Genomic DNA, 11385 nt, shown 5'->3' on the forward strand with positions numbered 1-11385 from the left:
GCTGCAGACCCTCCGTATGTTTCTCACTCCCTCCCATCTGCCACAGCTCCGCTGCTTCACCCTCTTTGAGCCGTCATAGATGCCTCCCTACCGGCTATGTCGGGCTCCCTGCAGCCCTTTCTGGTGTCCGAGGCCGTCTGCTGGTGTTCAGCTGGTTCTCTGTGGGAATTACTGCATCCTTCCGTGCATTCCCAATGCATCTGTGGAGAGGGATGCACTCCACGTCTCTCTACTTCGCCGCCATCTTTTCTCTCCTCTTATAGACTTTTCAATGATGGCCATTCTGACCACTGTGAGGTGGTAGATCATTGCAGTTTTCATTTGCATTTCTCTAATAATTAGTAATGTTGAGCATCTTTTCATGTGCCTGTTGGCCATCTGCATGTCTTCTTTGGAGAAATGCCTATTTACATCTTCTGCCCAATTTTGGAATGGGTTGTTTTTCTTGATATTGAGCTGTATGAGCTGTCTGTATATTTTGGAAAATAATCCCTTGTTGGTTCCATTGTTTGCAACCATTTTCTCCCATTCTGTAGGTTGTCTTTTTGTTTGCGGATGATTTCCTTTGCTTGTAATTTATTAAGTCCTAATTTTTTTCTTTATGTTCGTCCACAACATAAAACATAAAAACTCAAGACTTTCATAAAACTATGTCCATAAGCAAGGCCACTACTTGTGACTTCAGCCTCTGCAATCGCTACTCTATAGTATCCACATGCCGTGGTGAGCCACTGCCCTGATGCTCCTTGGTGCCCCAGAACCACCCTGGCTCCCCTGGCCCCTCTCCTAAGACCACCCTGAACCCCGTACGACACAGAGCTAATGCGCGCATGGCAGGGGGCCTCCAGGACCCCATTCCAGCCTGCTCTGTGTCTGATGTGCCCATGCTACACCACTTGTCCAATATTTTGAATATCATCTCTGCTTATAACTATTTTATGTATTAGTATCATATATGCTCTGTAAGATTACTTTGTCAGAAAGAATTATGTAATAAACTCCTATTTTATGAAGCATTTCTAATCATAATTATAAAGATGATACAGTCAGAAGAGGCTAGGTTATGATGTGGAACAGATGCCTCCATATCTCGGTGACCTAAGGCTGCAAAGTCCTGTCTTTCTCTCACATAATGTGTCCACTGACAGGCCACCGTCGCTCTGTCCAATGTCATCTTGATCCCAAGCCCCAGACTAACAGAAACAGCCTCATCTGGAATGCTGCCAGTCTTAGAGCAGAGGAAACAGGGAACAAGAGACACAAGCTGGGATTTAAAGCTTCTTCTTGGAAGGAACGCCTGTCACTTCAGCGAGACCCCTGGCCAAGCCTGACATATATGAGCAGGGAAGTCTATCCTTCCTCTAGGAATTGACAGAAGATATTTTTGAACCATAACAGAAGCATCCCCGGGGGCAAATATGGAATTAGAAAATACAATCCTACCTTGGGTGTAGGGCAGAGTACAGATTTGTGTTTAAGGGTATAAATTGTAACATTGTCATTAGTGTAAGAACCAGTGACGTTGATATTTTGTATCAAGTCTGAGTCTTGCGTTTTCTCTTCTCTGTCTTCCACTTGGTTGCAACATAATTAACGTTTCCAGTGATGAACAGGGGATTATTCCAGACTCCCTCACAGAAATACTTTCCAAATGGAAACCAGAAGACTCAAAGAATCCCAAGAAAAACACCCCCAAATTTCTTTCTGCTGTCCCAAATGGCAACAACCCAACTGGCAACTCATTAACAACTAACCACAAAAAGGAAATCTATGAGGTATTTTCAAACAATGTGTTACGTGGTTGTGGTTTTTTTTTTTCTGACTCTTTAGAAGAGTGCTCTCAAGTTCCTTTTCTTATTATCCTCTTGCTCTCAAGGAAGATAATTTTTAATAAAAGGAAATCATTTATGCCAAGGATCCCCATAAATTAAAAAACAAGAAATTACCACACCCCTGTTGACTATGAGATTTTCTCTTTCTTTGATATTTTGCTTAAAAGACATGTCAGTCTTGTTAAACTCACCTCTTACTCCCCCTCTCTTCCTTCTGTCTTCCCCTCATTCCCAACCTCCAATCCATCCCACGGCTCCCACCACCACTATCCAAGTCCACCATCTCCTTGACCGCCCTCCCTCCCCGACTCTGCCAGCCCCTGGCATCCTTCCTGTCCTCATATGTAGCGTTGGGTGAGGTGCCCTCCCTGAGTTTCATCCGTAAAGTGCAGATGATAAGAATCCCTCCCTCTTAGGTCACTAAAATGATGAAAGCAGTCAATATGGGTAAAGCACGTAGACTAATACCTGGCACACAGTAAATGCTTCATAAGTATTAGCAATTAGTTTTGGGGGGTTTTGTGTGTTTGTTTTTACTTGTTAATAGCGTATAGTTGATTTACAATGTTGTGTTAGTTTCAGGTGTACAGCAAAGTGAATCAGTTATACAGATACTTATATCCACTCTTTTTTTGATTCTTTTCCCATATAGGTCGTTACAGAGTATTGAGTAGAGTTCCAGCAGGTCCTTACTAGTTATCTAGTTTATATATAGTAGTGTGTATATGTCAGTCTCAAACTCCCAATTTATCCCTCCCACCCTTCCCCCCAGAAACCATACATCATTAGTATTTACAGTAGAAGGACTTTTCTTCCTGATTATGAAAATAAAGCACACTTATGGTAGCATTAAACTTCATTAAAGCATAATGAAAAATTTTTAAATAGCCAATAATTTTACCACCCACATTTTATGACCATGTGTGATACATTTTCTTGATGACCTTGTATATATCTAGTATTTTGGCTATCAAATGTTTTTTTATTAAAGTACAGCTGATTTGCAATATTACATTAGTTTCAGGTGTACAACAAGGTGACAATATTTTTAAAGATAGACTCCATTTAAAGTTGTAAAATATTGGCCATATTCCCTGTGCTGTATAATATATCCTTATATGTTATTTATATTATACATAATAGTTTGTATGTCTTAATCCTCTACCCCTATCTTGCCCCTCCCTGCTTCCCTCTTTTCCATGGTAACCAAGAGTTTGTTCTCTATAGCTATGTCTGTTTCTTTTTGTCCTATTTATTAGTTTTATTTTTTAGATCGGCATATGTGTTAACATGGTATTTTTCTTTTTCTGACTTATCTCACCAGTCATAATACCCTCCAAGTCCATTCATGTCACAAATGGCGAGACTTCATTCTTTTTTTATCGCTGAGTAGTATTCCATTGTGCATATATACCACATCTTCTTCATCCATTCATTTGTTGATGGACACTTAGGTTGTTTCTATATCTTGGCTAGTATAAATAATGCTGAAATGAATGTTTGGTTGCATGTATCTGTTCAAATTAGTGTTTTCATTTTTTCCAGATACATACCCATGAGTGGATTGCTGGATCATATGGTAGATCTATTTTTAGTTTTTTCAGGAAGCTCAATATTATTTTCCATAGTGGCTGCAACAATTTATGTTCCCACCAACAGTGTAGGAGGGTTCCCTATTCTCCACATCCTCACCAACACTAGTTATTTGTGTTCCTTTTCGTAATAGCCATTCAGACAGGTGTGAGGTGGTGTCTCATTGTAGTTTTATTTGCATTTCCCTGATTATTAGTGATGTTGAGAATCTCTTCATGGACCTGTTGTTCATCTGCATTTCTTCTTTGGAAAACTGTCTATTCCGGTCTTCTTCTGCCCATTGTTTAATCTGGGGTGTTTTTTTTTTTTAAATAATGCTGTGCGACTATTTTACATGATTAAAATTACACGGAAAATTTATATCCTGCTTTTTTTATTTAGAGTTTTCCTGCAAGGGTTTCTTCTGGGTTTTTCTCTCCTTCTGTACTGAAATCATGTCTACTTAGATTTCATTCAGGGGCATTGATTAAGCTGAGAAATCTAAATATTTTTCTTGTATAGCTTTCAACTTACCAAATAAATTATCCTTTCTCTATCAGTTAATTCTTTCATCATGTTTGTCACTGTTAACAGATACCACGATCTGTTTCTGGTATCACGTTTTTCTTGAGAAGTGAGTAAAAAAGAACAGATCATGTTGTTATTGGCAAACTCCTAGGCTAGAGCATAAGAGACAGTCTAGAGGTCAGAGCTGGGAGCTGGCTGCCTGGACCCGAGACCCAGTCCACTCCCCAGAGAAACTCACTCATCCTCTCTAATCACCGTACCTGAGCACAGGAATTTATGAATTGTTTTAATGCTAATAACGGCACATAGAAAGTGTTTAATAAATACTTAAATGACTTAAATAAGTGCATTTTAGTACAATAAATCAACTTTATTACATTTGCTTTGCTTTCTTATCAGTGCCATTATCATCCAGAACATTTGATACGTGGCTATTTGTGTGTATTCGGGGCTAGGAGCTAAGGATACAGATTTCATTCTTTGTTGTAGTTTTTTCAGTCCCCTTCATTTATTCCATATACCCTCTTGCACAAAACTTTACCTTTTCTAAATAATCTCTTAGCCCAGATTTTGGTCATCTTGCAAGATTTTTACCACTCCCTCCTTCTCTACAGAAACTTGCTTCTGGTACATCCCTAAACTGTTCCACGATATTAGGAGAAATGATGGTTCTCATTCTACTGTTAATGAAAACACAAAAACTCATCACCTCTTGAAATCTTCTCCCCAGAGAGCCCCAAATCATTTCATTCCCAGCTCATCTAACCTCAGCAGAGAAGCTCGGTCATCACTTTAAATATATCATGCCACTCCCTTCTGGCTTGTAGAGTTTCTGCTGAGAAATCAGCTGTTAACCTGATGGGAGTTCCCTTGTATGTTATTTGTCGTTTTCCCTTGTTGCTTTTAATAACTTTTCTCTATCTTTAAGGTTTGTCAATTTGACCACTATATGTCTTGGCGTGTTTCTCCTTGGGTTTATCCTGCCTGGGACTCTCTGCGCTTCCTGCACTTGGGTAGCTATTTCCTTTCCCATGTTAGGGAAGTTTTTGACTATAATCTCTTCCAATATTTTCTCGGGTCCTTTCTCTCTCTCGCCCCCTTCTGGGACCCCCTATAATGCGAATGTTGGTGTGCTTAACATTGTCCCAGAGGTATCTTAGGCTGTCTTCAGTTCTTTTCATTCTTTTTTCCTTATTCTTTTCTGCATCAGTGATTTTCACCATTCTGTCTTCCAGGTCACTTATTTGCCTTTCTGCCTCAGTTAATCTGTTGGTTCCTTCTAGTGTATTGTTCATTTCAGTTATTGTGTTGCATATCTCTGTTTGTTTGCTCTTTACTTCTTCTAGGTCTTTGGTAAACTTTTCTTGCAACTTTTCAATCTTTGCATCCAGTCTTTTTTCAAAGTCCTGGATCATCTTCACCATCATTATTCTGAATTCTTTTTCCGGAAGGGTGCCTATCATCTGTTCATTTAGTTATTTTTCTGGTGTTTTACCTTGTCCCTTCATCTGGTATAAAGTCTTTTGCCTTTTCATTTTCTCTGTCTTTCTGTGGCTTTGATTTTCAGTTCCACAAGGTGAAATACTGCTGATACTGCTTGATTCTGCTGTCTGCCCTCTTGTGGAGGAAGCTGTCTAGGAGGCTGGTGGGTGCTTCCTGATGGGAGGGACTGATGGTGGGTTGGGCTGGGTGGGCAGAGCTCAGTAAAATTTTAATCCGATTTGGTGGATGGAGCTCAGTGACACTTTAATCTGCTTGTCTGCCAATGGGTGGGGCTGTGTTCCCACCCTGGTGGTCGTTTGGCCTGAGGCGACCCATTACTGGATCCTACAGGCTCTCTGGTGGGGCTAAAGGCGGACTCTGGGAGGGCTCACGCCAATGAGCTCTTCTTAGAACCCCTGCTGCCAGTGTCTCTGTCTCCTCGGTGACCCACAGCTGTCCCCCACCTCTGCAGGCAACCCTCCAACACCAGCAGGTAGGTCTGGTTCAGCCTCCTATGGGGTCACTGCTCCTTCCCCCTGGGTCCTGGTGAGCACACTTTTTTGTGTGTTCTACAAGAGTGGAGTCTCTGTTTCACCCAGTCCTGTGGGTCCTGCAATCAAATCCCGCTGGCTCTCAAAATCTGATTCTCTGGGGATTCCTCCTCCCGTTGCTAGACTCCCAGGTTGGGAATCCTGATGTGGGGCTCAGAACCCTCACTTTAGAGGGTGGACTTCTGCAGTATAAATGTTCTCCAATTTGTGAGTCACCCACCCAGCATTTATGGGATTTGAGTTTAACGCCATTGCGCCCCTCCAACCATCTCATTGCTGCTTCTCCTTTGTTTCTGGATGTGGGGTGTCTTTTTTGCTGAGTTCCAGTGTCTTTCTGTCGATGATTGTTCAGCATTTAGTACTAATTCCGGTGCTCTTGCAAGAGGGAGTGCCGCATACAAATCTCTTAAAAATAAAATTCTGAAACTAAGCATACCTAAAGTCTGCCTATTAATTCTAAGTGAGGAGGAGAGATCAGGGCCTTAGAAAAATGCACTAAATAGTTTTTTTGTGATTCTACAAATTCAAAAAAACATTCTTATCAGTTATGTGATTTCAATTTACTACACTCCTTTGGATATACTTTTTCATATTTTTCTTTCTCACCCTTTATGATCTTTATTTTTCCTATCTAATTATTAAATATAGGCTCACTAATATTTTTCAATCAATCCAGAAAGTACAAGGCATAAAGTAAAAGCCACTGGCTGTCTCACCTCCAGCATTTATCATCCATTTTTTAGATGTTATCCTTGCATGTATGTGTAATATGTACAAGAATGGGATCTAATTAGGACAGTATCATAAACACCCTGTATCTGTTTCCTGTTACTGTTGAACAATTTATCAATGTTCCAAGACCCAGTCCTTGTAAGATCGTCAGGTCCTTTAAGGAATTAGGAAGTTTATGTCACTGTCATTCCTGCCATCCTGGTGTAAACGTCTCCATCACAGTTATTATTTTCCCAGCATATGAATGAGCTGGAGCATTTGGTCCTGGTGGGAATCAATGTGGCTATTTCAACTTGATCTAAAATGAACAGGTTAGGCTGCACAGAGAGTCCCAGGCAGGATAAACCCAGGGAGGGACATGCCGAGACACATAGTAAAAAAATTGATAAAATTAAAGACAAAGAAAAAATATTAAAAGCAACAAGAGAAAAGCAACAAATAACATGCAAGGGAATCCCCATGAGGTTATCAGCTGATTTCTCAGCAGAACTTTGTAGGCTGGAAGGGAGTGTCAGGACATCTTTAGAATGATGAAAGGGAAAACGCTACAACCATGAATGCACTACTCAGCAAGGCGCTCATGCAGATTTGACAAAGAAATCAAAAGCTAAGAGAATTCAGCACCACCAGACCAGCTTTGCACAAACGCTAAAGGAACTTCTCTAGGCAGAAAAGAAAAGGCCACAACTAGAAACAAGAAAATTATGAATGGAAGCACTCACTGGTAAAGGCAAACATACAGTAAACATAGGAAATCACCCACACACAAATATGATATCAAAACCAGCAATTGTGAGATTAAGAGAGCACAAATGCAGGATATTGGAAATGCATTGAAATTAAAAGACCAGCATCTTAAAACAATCTTGTTTATATATGGACGGCTATATTGAAACCTCACAGTAACCACAAACCAAAAATCTATGATAGGGACTTACTAGGTGGCACCGTGGTTTGGAATCTGCCTGCCAATGCAGGGGACACAGGTTCGAGCCCTAGTCTGGGAAGATACCACATGCCGAGGCACAACTAAGCCCATGTGCCACTAAAAATAAAAATATAAAAAATAACAAAATCTACGATAGATACACACAGAAAAAAGGAAAAGGAATCCAAACACAACACTATAGTTAGTCATCAAATCAGAAGAGAAGAGAAAAAAAGAAGAGGAGAAGAAAAAGTGCCTACAAAAACCATCCCTAACCAATTAATAAAATGGCAATAAGAACTTACATATTGATAATTATCTTAAGCATAAATGGAATAAATGCTCCAACCAAAAGACACTGACTGGCTGAATGGATACAAAAATAAGACCCATATATACACTACCTACAAGAGACCCACTTCTGATCTAGGGACACATACAGACTGAAAGTGAGGATTTGGAAAAAGGTATTCCATGCAAATGGAAACCAAAAGAAAGCTGGAGTAGCAATACTCAAATCAGACAAAATCAACTTTAAAATAAAGAGTGTTACAAGAGATAAGGAAGGACATTACATAATGATCAAGGGATCAATCCAAGAAGAAGATATGACTATTATAAATATATATGCACCCACAGAGGAGCACCTTAATATATAAGGCAAACAGTAATAGCAATAAAAAGAGAACACTTGTCACGCAGTATGGATTCCTTCTCATTGAAATTTGAATATTCACTTGTCTATTTTGGGAATCCCTTCACCCATGTAAGAAAGTCCTTAATGCTTCCCCATACATCAATGAACCTAAAAGGTGGCTCTTTGAAAAGATAAACAAGATTGATAAACCACTAGCCACACTCATCAAGAAAAAAAGGGAGAGGACTCAAATCAATAAAATTAGAAATGAAAAGGGAGAACAACAGACACAACAGAAATGACCATAGAAGACTACTACAAGCAACTGCACACCAATAAAATGGACAGCCTAGAAGAAATGGACAAATTCTTAGGAAGGTACCAAGACTGTACCAGGAGAAAATAGAAATTGTGAACAGACCAATTGCCAGTACTGAAATTGAATCAGAAACTTTAAAACTCCCAACAACTAAAAGTCCAGAATTAGATGGCCTCACAGGTGGATTCTACCAAACCTTTAGAGGAGAGTTAACACCACCCTCCAAAACTATTCAAAAAACAACAACAACAAAATTGCAGGGGAAGGAACACTTCCAAATTCATTCTATGAGGCCACTGTCATCACGATGCCAAAACCAGACAAAGATATCATTAACAAAAAAAAAGAAGTGTACATGCCAATATCACTGATGAACACAGATGCAAAAAATCCTCAACAAAATACTAGGAGATCAACTCCAATGATACATTAAAATGATCATACGCCATGATCAAGGGGATTTATCCCAGGTATGCTAGGCTTTTTCAATATTCGGAAATCAATCAATATGATACATCATATTAACAAATTGAAGAAAAAAAACCATATGATCAGCTCAACAGATGCAGAAAAAGCTTTTGATAATATTTGACAATGATTTATGATAAAAACTCTTCAGGAAGTGGGCATAGAGGGACACAATAAGGCCATATACGACAAACCCACAGCTAACTTCATACTCAATGGTGAAGAACTGAAAGCATTTCCACTAACTTCAGAAACAAGACAAGAATGCCCACACTTGCCACTTTTATTCAACATAGTTTTGGAAGCCTAGCCACACCAACCAGACAGGAAAAAGACATAAAAGGAATCCAAATTGGAAAAGAGGAAGTAAAACTCTCACTGTTCGCAGATGACATGATGCTATACACAGAAAATCCTAAAGATCCCACCAGAAAAATACTAGAGTTCGTCAATGAATTCCATAAATTTCCAGGATACAAAATTAAGAGTCCTTGCAGAGGTAACCAAGTTAACACGAGGCTATGAAGGTGAGCCCTAGTCTGATGTGACTGGTGTCCTTATAAAAAAGGAAGTTTGAACACAGGGACATGCACAAGAAGGGAGACACCATGTGAAGATGAAGACAGAGATCAGGAGATGCAACCACAAGCCAGAGAATGTTAAAAGTTATCAGCAAACCACCAGCATCTGGCTGAGAGCCTAGAAGAGATTCCCGGTCACAGGTCTCAGAGAGAACCACCCTTGCCAATGCCTTCTCCCTGCACTTCCAGCCTCCAGATCTGTGGCTGGTCTCTGTCATCTCTTTAAACGTATTACAGCTCCCAGCACAGAGGAAGCACTCAACAATTGTTTAGAGAATGACTGGGTCCAGAAGACCCGGCCCTTTAATTCACTCTGTCCCCAAGAGTCCTAAGCCAAGTCTTTAGAAGGCAGCCGGACCTGTGACCTTGCTCACCCATCCCACACCCCTGGAGAGAACTTCTGCAGTTGCTCCTGACAATTTTAAAGTCTGATCTGTTTGATTTCTCTGACAATCAACTGTCTATTCAGTTTTCAGCGTCTGATTGTCAGGCAAGCTGTTCCCAACTTAGCCCTTGCCTAACTCTTCCCAGGCCATTCTCTGCCTGCATTTTCTAAGCACAACCCTTGGGTCCTCTGCATTCCAGTAGCCTCCCTGATGGTCCACTTCTCTGCCTCTGCACCTGACCTAAATCATCAACACCTTATAATGAATCAGCACCCTCAACCTCTCACCTGTCCAACTCCAGCAGCCAGATAGAAAATTCAGCAAACTGATGAAGCTTGAGAGCCTGCATCTTATGATGAGCTGGCCTGAAAACTCTAGTTTTGGCTCCTTTAGTTTTATTGCCATTGATTGGAAACATGCGCAGGTATTAGTTCTGCACCTAAAACAAAAATCTGTATATAATAAATACTATAAGCAGCACAGACCCGAGCAGGAATATGGCTGCAAAGGCTAAACTTTAGTTTTCTTCTCGGCCCAGAACGCCAAACACCTTTCACAAACAGGTTCCTACTGCCAAAGGGAAGAAGTTTGAGTTTGTGTATCTAAGGGACCTAAATATCTAAGGGCAGGAATCCCCAACCCCCAGGGCCGCGGACCCTACCTGGTGGCCTGTTAGGAACCAGGTCGCACAGCAGGAGGTGAGCAGCAGGCTAAAGAGCAAAGTTTCACTGCTGTTCCCCATAGCTGCATTACCTCCTGAATGACTGCTGGCACTACCACCTGAACCAGCCTCCCCCAACACCCCCACCGCCCATCCGTGGAAAAATTATCTTCCATGAAACAGGTCCCTGGTGTCAGAAAGGTTGGGGACCCCTGTCTAAGGGAACCACACTAATGGGGGGGGGGAGCCGGGAGGGGGAGGAATTCTGCATCTCTACTAACAGCAATAGCTCCACTTTTATTTCATAATTAACTTAAGTTTATACCCTAATTAGAGGTTAGTTAGAGCTTCTTGAGCTAATTTCTAGAAACATTCAGAGGCAACACTTTGTTAGATAACCTCACAAAGATCCTTAATTGTGTACATGAATTAACTAAGGACATAATTTGCCTTAAAAGTTGCCAGTTTCTCTAGCGAAAACCTTTAGGAGGCTGAGTCCTTAGTTTTGCTAAGAACATTGCTCCTAATCATAACAGCTAACAGTCACTGAGTGCTTTTATAAGATCAGGCCAGGGTTCTGAGAAGCTTCAGAGATTCTCTGATTTAATCCTGCCCACAGCTCTGTGAGCAAACTGATGCCCAGAAAGATTAAGTACCTTGTGCAAAATACCCAGTTAGAAAATCATTAAATGTAGCCAGCCTCCCCGC

This window comes from Hippopotamus amphibius, chromosome 2 (assembly GCF_030028045.1).
Source record: "Hippopotamus amphibius kiboko isolate mHipAmp2 chromosome 2, mHipAmp2.hap2, whole genome shotgun sequence".
In the NCBI taxonomy this organism is placed as follows: domain Eukaryota; kingdom Metazoa; phylum Chordata; class Mammalia; order Artiodactyla; family Hippopotamidae; genus Hippopotamus; species Hippopotamus amphibius.